The sequence below is a fragment of the Calliphora vicina genome, chromosome 3 (genome assembly GCF_958450345.1).
Source record: "Calliphora vicina chromosome 3, idCalVici1.1, whole genome shotgun sequence".
Taxonomy (NCBI): Eukaryota; Metazoa; Arthropoda; class Insecta; order Diptera; family Calliphoridae; genus Calliphora; species Calliphora vicina.
In genome coordinates this window covers 31,537,132-31,556,374 of record NC_088782.1, presented here as the reverse complement: position 1 = coordinate 31,556,374, position 19,243 = coordinate 31,537,132, and the positions used below count along the sequence as shown (strand labels likewise).

The 19,243-nt window shown below is 29.4% G+C and overlaps 1 protein-coding gene across 1 annotated transcript in view; it reads left to right on the top strand.

Moving 5' to 3' along the window:
• Positions 1-9,490: 9,490 nt before the first annotated feature.
• The window catches only part of RhoGEF64C (Rho guanine nucleotide exchange factor at 64C), a 159,015-nt gene continuing 149,262 nt past the window's right edge, over positions 9,491-19,243 (top strand). The window contains exon 1 of the mRNA XM_065505587.1: positions 9,491-9,678. The gene's annotated coding sequence lies outside the window, so the exon portion shown is untranslated. The remainder of the gene's footprint in view (positions 9,679-19,243) is intronic.

Below are 19,243 nucleotides of genomic sequence, written 5' to 3'. Positions count from 1 at the left end.
ATAGCAAATATTTGTTAAGAAACATTTTCATTTATTTGTCAACTTTTATTTTGTGTCATTCAGTGTAATTTTGAAGTAAAGTGAGACAAAGTAAGAGAGAATTATTTATAAATTCTTGTTATGTGAACAAATAACTCAAACACCTAGTAAAAGCAAATGAAGTCCAATGAATATTGCAACTGATAATGAGACCTACATACATATGTATGTATATCCTGACAAGCTGTTCCTAACTTCAGAGCCAAGATTTTTTCAATAAACCAATAAGAATCTGCACTGCCCTGGTTAAACGAACATTAATCGGCTTTTTACTCAAACCCAACACGAATGAGAAAAATCTCTCAACGACATTCTGATTTAAATGTTTAAACCAATACATTCTTATTTAAAGCATTTCTCTTACCTCCCATCAAAGAGTAAGTCCAAATAATATTGTCGGGTGTTTTAACCTTATATGTCTTGATTTCATGAATCTCAATTGGTTCATGTTCCTGTCCCAAGAGGTTGTTATTGCTTCTTAGTTTTGCTTCAAATGATCATTCTTCTTAATAAATTTTGTTTTCTTCTCACTATTGTTTTCTTCTCACCTCTTTCCATAATCATGCTAAACATTTCGTTATATATTTCAATTATCACTTCAATTATTAATGGTTTATATTTAATTTTGTTTTGTACATTTCTAGAAATTCTAGATTTTGACCTACTTAAAAATAAACATGAACAAAAACTGAACCTATTATTTGCACAAAAATTTCTAATATAGAACCCAAAAAAACTCAGCACCAAAAACCAGAGAAAGAGTTAAAAGTACAAAATAATTAATAGAGTTTACAGTTAACATTGTTCGCTAAACAGCACAATTCATTAGACATACATTAATTTAAATGTATTAATGTAACACTTTAGATCCAAACCATGAACGACAACTAGAACGGGCATGAAAATCGTACCCAGCAAACATTGAGAATAATTTGAAATCAAATCCGTAGCAAGAATGGATATGAAGGCTTCGATTTAATATTTTTCTAAATTTTAGATGAAATCTTTGTAATACTATCAAAGCATTCCCAAACGTTTACATTTGTGATTTCCAATTGAGAATAATTTGAAATCAAAGTTTTTCTCAAATGTAAAAGTTTGAGAATGTTTTGAAAGTATTCCTTAGATTTCATCTAAAATTGAGAATTGTTACAGAGATTTGATCTCAAATTGAGAATAATTTTAAAGCCTTTCTCAAATGTAAATGTTTGAAAAGGCTGTGATTTGATCTTGAAATTAAATTTGGATTTGAAATTAAATCATTTCTCAAACATAAACGTATGACAATGCTCTGACAGTATGACGGATATTTGGTATCTGTAAATTGAGAATAATTTTAAATTAAAGCTTTTCTCAAATGTAAACGCTTGTGCATTGACCTCAAATTGATTTGATCTTGCAATTAAATTTGGATTTGAATCTTTCAATTAAATTTGTATTTGAAATTAAAGCCTTTCTCAAATGTAAATGTGTGATAATGTTCTGATAGTACTATGGATATTTTATCTCTGTAAATTGATAATAATTTGAAATCAAAGCTTTTCTCAAGAATACTTTGAATGTATTCCTTAGATTTCATCTAAAATTGAGAATTATTACAGAGATTTGATCTCAAATTGAGAATAATTTTAAATTGAAGTATTTCTCAAATGTAAATGTTTGAAAAGGCTGTGATTTGATCTTGAAATTAAATTTGGATTTGAAATAAAATATTTTCTTAAACGTATGAGAATGAGAATGACGGATATCTCTGTAAATTGAGAATAATTTGAAATCAAAACTTTTCTCAAATATAAACGCTTGAGAATTGACCTTAAATTCTGAATAATTTTAAATTGAAATCATTCAAAATGCTTTGATTTGATCTTGAAATTAAATTTGGATTTGATATTAAAACTTTTCTCAAATGTAAACGTATGAGAATGCTCTGACAGTATTACGGATACTTGATTTCTGTAAATTGAGAATAATTTGAAATCAAAGAAAAAAAATTATTCTCAAAGAAATAATTGAGAATAATTTTAAATTGAAACCTTTCAAACTGTTTTGGTTTGATCTTGAAATTAAATTTGGATTTGAAATTAAATCCTTTCTCAAATGTTAACGTTTGAGAACGTTTTGATTTGAGTTTAAAAATTAAATTTGGATTTGAAATTTAAGCCTTTCTCAAATTTAAAGGTATGAAAATGCTCTGATAGTATTATGGATATTTCATCTCTGTAAATTGAAAATAATTTGAAACCAATTCATACACGATTCATACATCAATATATCGGGATTCATACATCGGCTCGGTTGCTATTTAAAATCGACAAAATCGCCCCACAAATGGCTGAGATATAAGGAAAAAACAGAAACAGCGTACATTTTTGGCCAATATTTGTTCTATATCTGGATTACTAAGTCATTAATACAGACTATCTGGACATCTAACGATAGATATTTCAAAGTCCATTGCAACGATGTATATAAGGCTATAGTAAGTTGGACCTACAATGGGTCAAAATCGAGAAAATATTTTTTAACCCGAATGTTTTACATCAAACTATTTTTTTGTCATAAATTATTTAAAAAATTAAAAAAAAAAAAAATTTGAAAAACTAAAAAAAATTAATTTTGTTTACCTAAAAATATTTAAACAAATTTATTTAAAAGTATAATTTGGTGAGGGGTATATAAGATTCGGCACAGCCGAAATTAAATTTTTATTTGACTTTAAAGCCTTTCTCAAATGTAAACGTTTGAGAATGTTTTGATTTGATCTTGTTCTATTATATAGATTTGATCTAAAATTAAGAATAATTAAAAAGAACCCAGCAACTACATAAATTTGACCTCAAATTGAGAATAATTAGAAATCAAAGTCTTTCTCAAATTGAGAATAATTTGATAGTTTCTCAAATGTAAACACTCCCTCATGCTTTCGAAAATAATAACATTCTCAACAAATAGGTGGGGTTTTCTCCAATATTCTTAATGACAGTCTTGAAATTACATTTGATATAATTTTCAAACCTATGATTTGGTGTTTGCTGGGTTCATACGATTCTGAATATATAAGTATCTGAGTGTATAACTTGTTCTCAATAAAGTGTTAATTGATAAGATTTTTGCTGCTTCTTTTTCTTAACAACTTTTTTCAGAAAATGTTTTAACTTAAATACTAAAAACCTGTAGATAAAGTATAAAAAAAAACTAAACCATTAAGTAGCCCAACTATGTTGATCATTCTTTTCACACAAAAATGGTACCAACGTCACCCCGAAAAAAAAAAACAAACAACGTCAGAAAGCCTTATGATGCTGTTTTGTAGGTTTTGCCGGTTTATTTTATTTTTTTCTTTCATTTTCCAGTTGATACTTAGAAAGAAACAACCATGTTAAATGACTTCATCGCAAAATATGCCACAAAACTTGGGAGAGCTAGAAAGAAATAAAACACGGTTGACGTTTTAATTTAAATGATAAATAAATAAAAATAAATAAAAAAATAAATAAATATTTAAAGTATTAACTAAAATCCAAATACTGGTTGTTTAGAAAAACATATGGATTTTGGTGACTGGTAAATAGAGGAAGAAAAAACTTACTTTTACAAATACAACATAATAAAATTTTTTATATTCAAAACATACTAGGGTATATAAAACTGTATACCTGCTTTGGATTTCAATCTATAATTTCCATATAAAATATATTAAATTTGGAAGGATCTGTTAAGGAGGCCTATCAAATGTTGTAAAAATGTGTATGTAGGGAAGAAAATATTGTATATTTGCAAATAGTTTTTTCCAGGTGAATAGGATTGAATGGGGATTTTTGACTATAACTTGATCAAATTTACAATTTCTGTCATATTTAACTTTAAAATTCGACAACTTTTGAATTCGTACAAAATCATAATAATGAGATAATCAAAAAATTAAAAAGGCATATGATAGATAATTCAGCCTATGAAATGAGTGCTTGAAAAAGGTTCTGCGACTTTTAGGTGTCTACTTTTTGTTCATTTAAAATTTTTTTCTAGAATTTTCAACCCAAATATTACAAAAATACTAAAACAGCAATTTGTCAAAAAATGCGAAAAAGTACTCCTTGTTCTTCGACTCCTCATTTATGGATTAGCATAAATATTTTTAGGTAAACAAAATTTTAAATTCTTCCAAATTGTTTTTTGAATTTTTTTCCAATTTTAATTTTTTTTTTTTTTAATTTATTACTGAAAAAAAAAATATTTCCCGTTTTATAAATTTTTTAATTTAAAAAAAAATTTTAATTTATTAGTGAAAAAAAATTTTTTTTTTAATAAAAAAAATTTGTGGTTACATAATTCCATGTGAAACAAAACAAAATTTTGTTTGGATAGATTCATATTTGACCATTGATATAGTCCCTAACTCACTTAAATACTTATAAGTGTCTTAAAAATACCATTTACAATATACATATATATAGAAATCATCGAAGATCGGTCCAAAATTGGTCATAGATTTCATATAAAGACCATTTCCGAAAGACAATATGCATAAATTTCTTATAATAATCTTCATATATATAGAAATCATCGCAAATAAATTAATGAAGATTGGCCGATAATTCGTTATAGGCCACTTATAAGGATCACTTCCGAACAGAGCATTAACATAAAGAAAAATATCCATATTGTCTATATTAATGACTTAGTAATCCATATACAAATAAAAAATAAACCAAAAATCGAGGTTGTCCTGTAAAACCGAAACCGGGTCTATAGCGGTTGAACAAGTGCGATCATACTCTCGTTCTACAGTGCATTCTGCTTCCATTGAAAAATATTTACATAAAACTCTTCATATCCAACCAAGTAGGGTAAATCTAAATTTTTTCACATTTATTGAGACCTACAACTTTTATGAAAAAAAAAAAAAAATATTAGGGCCTTGACTTGACTTCATTCTGCAATGAACACGGTTTTCTCGGCTTTGTTTCATTAGAATTGGGGCCAGTATTTAATTTTTTGCATTAAACAATGCATTTATCATTACAAAATAGTATTCGCCCAATAACTCAATTTGGATTTTTTGTTGCTTGACTGGTTTTTGAAATAACCGATTCAATTTCGAAAAAATAAAAAAATGTGAAAAAACGAAATTTGTAAGTATTTTGACCATAGAGACGAGACACTCCGTTTTGTCAAACAAAACTACAACAAATCATATATCTGATACAACAACAAAATACATTGACTTACATGTATTTTGTTGTTGCATGAGTTAGGTTTTTGACACAGATTTAGGTTTTTGAAAATTACTTCTCGTCTCTATGTTACCTTATGGTTTTGAATTTAAATTCACACAAATTTTGACTCAGTAGTGATTTTTAAACAATGTTTGTTCATAAATTCTTATAAATTTGTTGTTAATTAAAAAAAATATATTTAAAAAAAATTGAATCCGCTATTAGCCAAAACTCCAGACAAAGGAGAAAATAAATAAAAAAAATTTTCATTAATAAAATACAGCAAAACATATTTTTCGTTTAAATATTTTTTCCACCAAAATTTTTTTTATCAACATTTTTTTATCATAAATTTTTTTTTTCTCAAATTTCTTTCACCAAAAATAGTTTTTCATATTTGTTGATCTGTATAAAGGAGTCGGAACATCCGAGTATAGCACTCTTGCAATATTCTAATGATTTGTATCTTAAGATTTGGGAATAATTGATTTAAAATCATTCTTAATTTAATATCAAAGCTAAATACTTGCTTGGTACTCGTATCTATTAACAATATTTAGGAAGTCCAAAAAAACAAACTAATATTTAAAATAATTTATTTTATAACTCAACATTTGAAGGGTTTTTTTTATAGCACTCGACGCCATTTAAATAGAAACGCTCTGACAGACATTTGTTATTGAATTAAATGGTTTATAATAAATCAATTATTAAACAATTAATTATATTATATGCAATTTATCATACTCAAGGGTAAATAAAATAGATTTTTACCAAAAAAAAACTAAAACATAAACACTTAAAACTTTTAAACAATATATTAAAATTAAAAAAAAAAAAAACAAACAAAAAAAGCAACATAATATAAAATTATTATATTTAAAAAAAAAAATAAAAATATAGCATCAATGTCAATAATCAATTAAGTTTCACGGTAAACGCAAAACAAAACAAAAATAAAAAAATCATATAGAAAAAAAACCATTGATTTTTTTTAACAAAAGTAATAACGAGTGAAAAAAACTGCAAATTAAATAACCAGCAGACAACAAAAGCAACGAAATAAATGAAGCAAAAACAAAAATAATTAACTGATGAAGTGAGCAACAATTAAAAACCACAAACAACAACAACAAAGAAATACAAAAACAAAACAAAAAAAATATAAACGAAAACCATTAACCAAATATGGAAGTTAAATAAATAAACGGTTTTTTATTGTTAAAAAAATACTTTGAAACAATATAGTTTAACAAAAAAGAAAAACTGTAATGCACAAACTCTTAGAAATATTCTAACACTCTTAAGAAAACAAAACTGTTAACAAACAATTAACACACCTCTTAACCAGCCTTTTAATCTAAATCTAATTAAATTCTTAAAGTTTTTTTTTTTTGAAAAAAGAAAATAAAGAATTTCAAATTCAAATTAGAAATTCTGCTAGAATTTGTTAGCTAATGAATACAAATATATGCCTTACAGTATCTCTGTATCTATTCCAGTGTAATGCCTTATTAATTACACCACAAATTTATCCGTTAGATTAATTTTCATGCTCGGTTTTCTGAACTTAACCATTTTGTTTATACTTTTGTTTTAATTTGTTTCTTTTCTTTCTCTTAAATACTATAGGAGTTCAAAATTATTGTTTTCTTTTGTTAATATTTTTTTGGAAAGATATACGGTAATTTACAATATTCGGCCCTTAAGGCTAAACACAAGTTATAAGATTTGGAAGAAAGCAAAACAACAAATACTTCAGCTTTCAAATAAATTTGATAAAATTTCAAACTACATAGAAAATCGGTAATGAATGGAATGTTTAATATTTAACCTCAATTTATGTTATGGTCCTTTTCAATATAAAAAAGACGCCACACAAAGCTACCATTTGAAACTAAATGACAATCGTACTAAAGTTTTCAGAACATTAAACTAGTCACTCTTTTTAAACACAATTGTAGCTATATAATGACAAAGGAAACCATCTGAAATTCAAAACAGCTTTAAATCATTTAAATCAATCGCGGTTGAGTTCTAATTTAAGATCATTTATGGCTCTATTTATAGCCCCAACTGTAGACCAAAAATGCAATCCAAAGAGTATTTATCGCAGCTCTATTGATTTGTAGTTCCACAGATATTCTTAATTGAACATCATCTGTAGATATATTATAGCTCGTAATATAGTCTTAACCATCTATCACTCCCGACTTCATTAATAGTCCTAACTGTTCATCAGTCATGCCTTCATTTATATAGTCCTGTATTAATTTATAGTCTGAATTGTTGATCAGTCGTGGTTACATTTACAGTCTCAAATATTGATCAGCCGTGGCTCCATTTATAGTCCCAAATTTTCATCAATAGTCACACAATGTATGGTCCTAACTGTTCATCAATCGTTGCACCATCTATAACCTAAATTCTCTTATATACTGTCTCCTTTTATACTTCCAAATATTCATTAATCGTGGCTCCATTTATTCTTCAAAATATTAATCAATCGAGGCTCCATTTATTCTCCCGAATATTCATCAATCGTGGCTCCATTTAAACCGCCATTTGTTCATTAATCGTGACTGCATTTATTCTCCCAAATGTTCATCAATCGTGGCTCTATTTATAGTATCAAATGTTCATCAATCGTGGCTACATTTACACTCCCAAATGTTCGTCAATCGTGGCTCCGTTTATTCTTCAAATGTTCATCAATCGTGGCTCTATTTATAGTCCTTAATGTTCATCAATCGTGGCTCCGTTTATTCTCCAAATGTTAGTAAATCGTGGCTGCATTTATTCTCCCAAAAGTTCATCAATCGTGGCTGCATTTATTCTCCAAATGTTCGTAAATCGTGGCTGGATTTATTCTCCCAAATGTTCATCAATCGTGGCTACATTTACACTCCCAAATGTTCGTCAATCATGGCTCCGTTTATTCTCCAAATGTTCGTAAATCCTGGCTGGATTTATTCTCCAAAATGTTCATCAGTCGTGGCTACATTTATTCTCCCAAATGTTCATCAATCGTGGCTCAAAGTATTGTCCTAGATGTTCATCAATCGTGGCTGCATTTATTCTTCCAAATATTCATCAATCGTGGCTCAAATTATTTTCCTAAATGTTCATCAATCGTGGCTTCATTTATTCTCCCCAATGTTCATCAATCGTGGCTCCATTTGAACTCCCATTTGTTCATCTATAGCGACTGCATTTATTCTCCCAAATGTTCGTCAATCGTGGTTCCAATTATTCTCCCAAATTTTCATGAATCGTACATAGATTTATACTTGCAAATGTTCGTTAATCGTGGCACCAATTATTCTCCTAAATGTTTATCAATCGTGGCTCTATTTATACTCCCAAATGTTCATCAATCGTGGCCCATTTACACTCCAACTGTTCAACAATCGTGGCTAAATTTAAACCCCCATTTGTTCATCTATAGTGACTCCATTTATTTACCCAAATGTTCGTCAATCGTGGCTGCATTTATTCTCCCAAATGTTCGTCAATCGTCGTTCCAATTATTCTCCCAAATACTCATCAATCGTGCCTCCATTTACACTCGCAAATGTTCATCAATCGTGGCCCCATTTATAGTCCTATCCGTTCATCAATCGCTGCTCCATTTATAGTCTAATATGTTCGGCAATCACTGCTGCATTTATTCTACTAAATGTTCATCAATCGTGGCTCCAATTATTCTCCCAAATATTCATCAATCGTGGCACCATTTATTCTCCCAAATGTTCATCAATCGTGGCTCCATTTATTCTCCCAAATGTTCATCAATCTTGATTACATTTATAGCCTCAACTGGGGATAAAGCATGGCGTCATTTATAGTCCCAACTGAGCATCACTCGTAGGTCCATTTATAGTCCTAACTAAGTACTAATCGTGTATATAGTAATAGCCTCAAATGAGGATCAATCGTGACTCCATTAATATTGCTAACTGAACATCAACATTATTTTAGAGTCCATTCTTAGCATTTATAAGCCTAACTAAATAAACTGTCTTAAAATTTTTGATTAAAATGTTGCACACTACTGCCATTCACTGCTAAATCAAAATCTCAATCTGCCTATACAAAATCAAAACTACAACTCACAATTAATATGCATAGTATTTGCAAAGTTGTATTCTAAATAAAAATTTTAATTAAAATTAAAAAAAAAACACAACAAAACAAAACTAAAATCTTGTTTTTCTGTTTTCTTTAATTTGCAGGGAATTTTAATTAAACAGCAATTTTTGATTAAACGGATACGAAACTACAACAAAAGAAATCTCAGTTAAAATATTTCAACTTAAAACACTCCTAAACAACTAAAGCAGCATCAGTTTCACATTTCGAAGCAGCAACAGCAGCAGCAGAGCCGGCAAAAGCAGTGAAACAACCAAAAAACTAAATAAAGGTGAGTGCTTTAAAACTTAAAAAAAAAATAAACATTGTTCGACTAGTTATACATATTTGTTTGAAATTTTCATTTCAATTTGAACTCTTGTGATATTTAAAGGAAAATATACACACAAATTTCATAATTACAACACAAACATACAAAACCAAAAAACAAAAAAAAACATAAAATATTGAAAAAGTGAATGTAGGTGGGTGTAGCGCCGTCATTAAGCTACACAACAAAAATTGTATATAAAATTCATTAAATACAAAAACAAAACAAAAAAAAATAAAAACAAGTTCGAATTAACAAAATGCCTTCAAACTTCAAACTACTTTTAGACATTTCAAAAACACAAATATTCAAAACCGATAACCGAAATTAACAAAACAACCCACCAAGAAAAAGTGAGTGTTAAATAATTTAATGAGAAAAAATAAATTTGTGATCTTGCTGGCATTACAGTTCATAAAATTTTTAACAGTCATTATTTAATGAAAGTAAATTTTTCTGTGTTTTTAATGTGTAATTTGGTAGCTAAATAATGTTTGGCTGCCAACTTTAAAAACCCTTTCCCTATTTCACACTCTAGAAATTGGAGCAAGTCAAGTATTAAAAGAAATTAGTATGGTATTAATGTGTGTTTCTTTTATATTTTTTTAAGATCAAAATAATATGGAAGAGAAATTTAAATTTTCTAAGAAATACTTGTTAATAGAAATTCTTAAGAGTTACTTCCACTATTTAACATGGAAAGTGTAATAAAAAGAAATGGGAAATCTATCAAAAATACTTAACAAATAAATTTTGTAGTTCAAATTAAGCATGAATCCATTTATAATCCCAATTAAGTATCAATTGTGGCTCCATTTATAGTTCCACCTTACCTACAATCGTGACTTCATAGCTTGCTTCAATTGTGTATTAATCGTGGCCCTGGTTATATTTCAAACTGACTTATAATATTGGCAGCAATTATATTCCTAATTTAGTATCAATCGGCTCCAGCTATAATTCTAATTCACTATTAATTTTGGCTGCAATTAAACTCAAAACGGAGTATAAAGCGTTGCTCCATTTATAGTCGTAGTTAGCATCAACTGTCTCCATTTATAATCTTATCTCAGTATCAATCATGTCTTCATTTATCGTGGTTACAATTTGATTTCAATTGGAGTGCTAAATGAGTATAGATCGTAGCTAAATTTGTACTCCCAACTTAATCGCGGCCCTATTTATAGTCCCATTTGAGGATCAATTATTGTTCCATCCATTATCCTAAATAGGCATCAATCATGCCTCCATTGTCATGCCTAATTGAGCATCAATTGCGGCTCTACTGATATTCTTAATTGAACATAAAACGTAACTTTAATTACAGTCGCAGCTGATGATCAATCGTGGTTCTAGTTATAGCCTCAATTGTGGATCAATATGTGCTACATTTGTTGGCTCAATTAAGAATCAATCATGGCTCTTCTTTTCATTTCTTGTGCCGATTGTGTATCAAACGTGTCTTAATTTGTAGTACCAATTGAGTACCAACTGGCTCCAATTATTGTCAAAACTGAACATCATCGTGGCTCAACTTCAAGTCCTACCTAAGTATAAATCGCGACAAAACTCAAAGCTAAAACTGAGTATTCCAATTGAGGATCAAATGTGGCTCCATTTATAGTCTTAGTTGTACGTCACTCGTGACTATATTTATTAGCCTAATATAGTCATATTATTTCAATCAATCGTGGCTCCATTTATAGTCCCAAATGTTCATGAATCGTAGCTCTAGTTATTGACAAGATTATTCATAAAACGTGGCTCTATTCATAGTCTAGATTGTTCTTTACTCTTGGCTTCATTTATAGTCCAGATTGTTCATCAATCGTGCCTTCATTTATAGTCCAGATTGTTGATCAATCTTGGCTCCATTTAAAGTCCAGATTGTTCATCAATCGTTGCTCCATTTATAGCCCCAAATGTTCATCAATCGTGGCTCCATTTATAGTCCCAAATGTTCATCACTCGTGGCTCAATTTATAGTCTCAACTGTTCATCAATCGTGGCTCCATTCATAGTCCAGATTGTTCATCAATCGTGGCTCAATTTACAGTCCAGATTGTTCATCGATAGTTGCTCCATTTATAGTCCAGATTGTTCATAAACCGTGGCTCCGTTTAAAGTTTACATTGTTCATCAATCGTGGCTCCATTTGTAGTCCTGATTATTCATCAATCGTGGCTCCATTTATAGTCTAAATTGTTCATCAATCGTGGCTCAATTTATAGTCTCAACTGTTCATCAATCGTGGCACCATTTATTGTCCCAAATGTTCTTCACTCGTAGCTCCATTTATAATCCCAAATGTTCATCACTCGTGGCTCCATTTATAGTCTCAACTGTTCATCAATCTTGGCTCCATTTGTAGTCCCGATTATTCATCAATCGTTGCTCTATTTATAGTCCAGATTGTTCATAAATCTTTACTCTATTTATAGTCCAGATTGTTCATAAATCTTAGCTCCCTTTTTACTCCCAAAGGTTCATAAATCGTGGCTCCATTTATAGTCCAAATTTTTCATCAATCGTGGCTCCATTTATTGTCCCAAATGCTCATCAATCGTGGCTCCATTTATAATCCCAAATGTTCATCACTCATGGCTCAATTTATAGTCTCAACTGTTCATCAATCGTGGCTCATTTTACAGTCCAGATTGTTCATCGATAGTTGCTCCATTTATAGTCCAGATTGTTCATAAACCGTGGCTCCGTTTAAAGTTCACATTGTTCATCAATCGTGGCTCAATTTACAGTCCAGATTGTTCATAAACCGTGGCTCCGTTTAAAGTTCACATTGTTCATCAATCGTGGCTCCATTTGTAGTCCTGATTATTCATTAATCGTGGCTCTATTTATAGTCCAGATTGTTCATAAAATGGCTCCCTTTATACTCCCAAATGTTAATCAACAGTGGCTCCATTTATAGTCCCAAATATTCATCAATCGTGGCTCAATTTATAGTCACAACTGTTCATCACTCATGGCTCCATTTAAAATCCAGATTATTTATCAATCCTGGCTTCATTATAGTTCCAAATTTTCATCAACCATGGCTCCATTTATAATCCCAAATGTTCATGAATCGTGGCTCCATTCATAATCCGAAATGCTCATCAATCCTGGCTTAATTTATAGTCCCATAGTGGCTGTATTTATAGTTCAGATTGTTCATAAATCGTGGTTCCATTTATTGCCCAGATGATCGTTAATAGTGCTTCCATTTATAGTGCACATTGTTCACCAATCCTGGTCCATTTATAGTCTAGATTTTTTTACAGTCGTTTTTATGTCCCACTTATTATGCAGTTGACTTCTATATACATTCCAATTAATCCAGCCAATTGTCACTTTATTGTGCCTAAGTAATCTAATAGGTAGTCAGTTAAATTTGTTTACATTTCATCAAAAGAGAGTTTTAATCAAATAACTTGTTTCTGATGATCATTCAGTACCTTTACTAAGTGGTCTCTTATAGAAAATGAGAGAGAGCCAGCTCTCTTTTCATCACTCGTTGCATAATTTTGAATATGATTATATTAAGCAGATATTGCTGCTAAAATCTTTTCTAAATCGTATAAAATTTGTTGTGTAATATTCATAATTCTTTTAACTCTTTCACTTTATTAATTTTAATGTCTAGCGCTAATTTAAATGTATTAAATTTTGATTTTATTTTATTGAATTTAAAATGTCGCATATATTTTATTTTTAATTTATTAATACATCATTTAACAGTTTTTTGTTGTTGTTGTTATAGTTATAAATTAATTTATAAATAAAAGACATTTTTTTATTTAAATTTATTTTTAAACAAGAACAACAACAAAAAATGGGGAGAGAAAAAAAGAGAACAAAATCAATATTTACAATTAAATTAAATCAAAATTAATTAGTTATGTGAAGTTGTTGGTTTTTTGTAAAAATTTGTATTTCATTTTATTAATATTTCTGTATTCTTTCACCCTGTTTCATTAAAATACAAGTGAAATAAAAATATAAATTTCAGTATAGTTTCGAAAATAAAAATTCAGGACAGTGGAGATGTGTACAGTGAATGATCTGAAAGGATCTATAGGTGTTCAATGTTTTTTGAAATAGAATAATTTTAGGCAAGTCATGAAATTATTATTATTATTTGGTAATGGTGGCTGAAGTAGTAACAATATTAATATTATCAAAAAACCTATGACAAAACAGGGTTTAATTATACTACATCACCTGACTTTCCACTGTAGATAAAAATAAAACTCTCTCACAGAAATTACCACCAAGTGGACAAAAAAAAAATAAACCAAAAATACAAACAATGTACGTGAACATACATAAATTAGTCTCATAAATAAAGCATTCAGTGATAAAAATCGTATCAAAAAAAATACTACGAATGAAAAAAAAAATATTGTTTGTTAATTCATTGAATTAATGACAAACTTTTTTTTCGGTTTTGTATTATGTTCATACGTATATTATTAATGGAGTCATTTTTTCTGCATAAACAATTTGTTTATTATTATTATAATTTTTGTTAATGTACGAACGTACTTATATACAAATATGTATGTAAGTTGTTTGCATTTTATTATTATTATTATTTCACTGGAGTTATGTATAAACAATTAAATATTCGCAACAACATGTATTTATTTTGTTTGTATTAAAAGATAATTAAACATTTTGCTACATTGAATCTTTTATTACACTTGTAGTCGTCAGTTATAATAATGTGTGGTAGATTCGATATAAGCTTAACTCGTCTAGGAAAGGAATATGAATTTAATATGTAAACTATAAGAGAGAAATAAATATTTTTAAATATTGGAAAATATATTTATAAATTGAATAATAAAAAATATTTCTACTGCATAATTGATATCATCATTAATATAGATAGTGTTTCATTCTTCTTAAATTTTACCAATATTTTCTTTGTTTTATTGAAACTAGAGTGCTGTGTTAAAAATTCTTCCCTAATTTTCTGCCCCCAAAGGGTTAATGCTGCAATATGTATTAATATTTATTTCACATTCATATGTTTGCAAATGTATTAACTATTGTTAACTTTATTATCCGGTGACAAATTTATTTATGCAGTTTAAATGTTTAATTTTCGTATTTAAAAGAAGAACAACAAAAAAAAAACGTTTAAACAATGCAGCATAAAAATATGTTAAACATAAATGAAATGTGATAAATGGTCAGGAAAATTAAAACGTAAAAAATCTATTAACTGCTATTTTCAAAAAAAACACGGAGTAGGGGAGTATAGATTTCCACAGAGCATTCAATTGAGCTTCGATGATGGGTTCATTTATAGGCCTAATTGGGTATCAATCGAAGACTAATTTGTGGTCCTAACTGAGTACCAATCCAGAACATAGTTATGGTGATAACTGAGTGGCTCCATTTATAGTCCTAAATGAAAAAAACGGAGTAGGGGAGTATAGATTTCCAGTGAGCACTCAATTGAGATTCGATGATGGCTCCATTTATAGGCCTAATTTAGTATCAATCGAAGACTAATTTGTGGTCCTAACTGAGTACCAATCCAGAACTTAGTTATGGTGATAACTGAGTGGCTCCATTTATAATCCTAAATGGGTATGAAGCGTGGCTGTATTTATATTCTCAACTGAGTATCACCCATGGCCTAATTGAGTATCAATAATGGCTCCATTTATAGTCATAACTAAGTATCAGTAGTGGCTGATTCATTCGTGGATCCATTTATAGCTCGAATTGAGGCTCAATCGTGGCTCTATTTATAGTTCGAATTGAATATCAAGCATTGCTCCATTTATATTCTTAACTGAGTATCACCCATGGCCTAAATGAGTATCAATAATGGCTCCATTTATAGTCCTAAATGAGTATCAATCCAGAACTGTCTTAAAGTGATAACTGAGTGACTCCATTTATAGTCCTAAATGGGTATGAAGCGTGACTGCATTTATTTTCTCAACTGAGTATCACCCATGGCCTAATTGAGTAACAATAATGGCTCCATTTATAGTCATAATTAAATATCAATCGTGGCTGATTCATTCGTAGATCCATTTATAGATCCAATTGAGTATAAATCGTAGTTCCAGATATAGTCCTAATTGAGTATCAATAATGGCTTCATATAGCCCCAATTGATAATCAGTTATGACTTCGTTTCCTGTTTTAATTGAGCAACATAAGTGATCATATATATAGACCCAACCGTGGATCAATCGTGCCTCGATTTAAAGCCTCAATACGGGATCAAGTATAAATCGTTGCTATATAAATGATTCTAATTGAATATACATATTGGCTATATTAATAGCCCTAATTAACTCTTTGTCGACCGACGGTACTTATAAGTACCATAACAATAATAAGCTTACAAAATGAAAACAAAACATATATTGACCCTTTTTGCCCAAAAGTACATTGTAGCACGCTATCATCATTGGAATAATATATTTTTTTTGCCCATTGGCAAACTCGTTTACCCAGAATAACGATGAATTATTTCATGTTCTCATTGTGGTGTTTATTTATGTTGTAATGATAAAAATGCTGTTTCATAAAATACCATAAAAATTGTAATTGAAAATTTTATAAAAGTTTCAAAATTAATCAATATATTAATAAAATGTAAACAAAAATCTATGAGTTTTTTTATCTTTTGGCTAAGGCTGACCCAACGGTACCAGGTCCCTTTCGGATCCCTGCAGGTCCCTTTCGGTACCTTGCAGGTCCTCCACAAAGTTAAAATGTTGTAAATAACTTCCTAAAGTCCTTTTTCTCAATATTCTATAAAAAAAATAAAACTTTTTTAACGATTTAAAGCCATGGTCCATAAGGGGTTAAGTATGAATCATGGTTGCCTTAATTTGAGTATCAATATTAGCTTAATTTGTAGTCTCTATTATGTATCAATCGTTACTTTAATGATACTGTTACGTTTTTACCTTTTAAAAACGTTGGTTTATTTCGTTTAAATAAACCGTATTCTTTTGATTGCAAATAAAAGCAGTTTAGTGGTTTAAAATTGTAATTACTCTCTATTTATTCAAATTTACATAACAAGAGTTAAAATTATGTATGTTTCTTTATACAAATATACGTTTATAATTCACAATAATACACACATTTTATAATGTACAATAATACACAACTAAATTGACTGCAACCGCTGCCACTATTTATATACAGCGTCATCTTCCTTCCAGTAGCTTTATGAATTATCTTAACCGAAAAAGAATGTTATATTTGTGTCAATGTTGCCATACTTAAAAAACAATGTTAATAACTGCGTGTTAACAACATTTTTGATAAGTAGAAGTTTATACTGATGGAAATATTTATAAACATGATGAATATTGCAAGCAATTGTTACAGACCGTTAAATTCAAATCGCTAGTGCTAATTCGTAACAATATTTTAAATTGAACATCATTCTGGGCTCTTTAATAGTCCTTATTGATCACTAATCATGGTTCCATTTGTATCCCTAAGTATCAAACGTGATCCGTTAATAGTTTTAGCTGAGTATCATTGATCCATAGTAGAGGTCCAACTGAGTTTCACTCGTTGCTCTATATGATCAATCATGACTTCGTTATTGTCTTAATTTGAGTATCAATCTTAGCTTTATTTACAGTCTTTACTGACGATCAGAATTTTCTGGGCTCCATTTATAGCCCTAATGGATCACTAATTACTCTTGTATTTATAGTCCTGATATCAATTGTGTCTACATTTATAGTCTTAATTGACTATCAATCGTGTTCCATTTGTTGTTAAACTGAATAGCAATCCTGAGTATTATGTACCATTGCTCTTTATAAGGTCCCAATTGAACATCAATCGTAGGCTTCATACATAGCCTCATAAGTTAATCAATCCTGACTCTGTTTATAGTCTTAATTGAGTATCAATCCTGACTATATTTATAGTCCCAGTTGAAGATTAATCGTGGCTCTATTTATAGTCTGAATGTGGATCTATTTATAGTTATAACTGAGCATAAATCGTGGCTCTCTTAATAGTCCTAAGTATGCATTAATCATCATTCCGTTTATAGTCTTATTTTAATAACAATCTTTGCTTCAATTGTGTTCTTCATTGACTAGCATACATGACTTCATTCGTGATTCAAATTGAGCATTAATCTGGTCTCCATTAATAGTTCTAATTGATCACTAATCATGGTTCAATTTATAGTCTTGAGTATCAATTGCAGCTACATATATAGCTGAGTATCTGTCATTGTCCACTTATAGTTCTTACTTACTCTCAGTAATTTTTTTTTTCATATTTTATTTATTGTATCTTCACAAAATAATGTGAAGTATCAATAATTTGTTCAAATCTTAAATCTAAATATTAATTTTTATTTACGTCCCACCGCAGATGGACCGAAAATGATGTTTAATTTATAGGTCTGTTGGATTCCTTCTTCTTAGTCGGATGTAGCCATTGCTTCTCATTAATGTTCGCGCAAGTGGGTTAGGGTGAACTTCTAACATTTTCAAATATGACTCTGCTTGTTTTTTATTTAATTTTTCACCAGGAAGACACCTAGGTCCTTATGAATGTTAATATTTCTCACATACCAGGGCGCTGCTGTTATCATTCTTAATATTTTATTTTGGAATCTTTGAATTTTTTCAATATTAGAAGCTAAGGCGTGCCCCATAATAGAATTCCATAGCACCATAGACTCTCAGTAATAACACATTTTATTGTTCCAACTGAATATCAATCGTGGTCCTATTTACTATCCTAACTAAGTATCAATGGTGTGCTCATTTTTAGTTCTATCTGAGTATCAATTGTTGTCCTATATATAAACTCAATTGAGCAGCAATCTTAGCTCCAATTAAACCCCCTCTGGAATTTTCTATTGAGAAAATCAGTTATTCGTACATTTCTAAACTCTGGAATAATAACACTCAAATGATTTTCAAATGATTGTTAAATTTTTCAAATTATAATACCAAAGTCTGGAAATGATTTGACTCTTCCATCTTTATACAGACCAATTAGCTTACTAAATTATGTATTAAATCTTTTTGAGAAAATATTCCAAAGGAAAATTATAAAATTTTTAAATGATCAAAACATTAACCGAGTTCAGCTATTTGATTTCCGGGAGCATCAGGAAACTTATATAGAGCAATTACACTCTTTACTTAAACTGAAGAGATTATTAAACTTTCTGAACTAAGAAAATATTGTTCGGGCAAAATATGGTGTGAATATTGATTTAACTTCGTCAACAGTGAGGATAGTTATTGACAAATTCAGGGAGATTTGATAAATGGATAATGCAAATGTTAAAATTTCAATATCAAAATAGTGGGTGAGAATGTTGGTGAAAGTCCAGGAACATAAATTCGGCATGGTGATTAAGTATTGAAATTTCAAGAAGCTCTCTACTGAGTACAATCACTGAAGATTGTTTCGCTATGCTTACAAAGTCTAATTGACAAGAGAACTGAAGACTAATGACCATGAACAGCGAAGAGAGTTCGTGGAATTTATTATA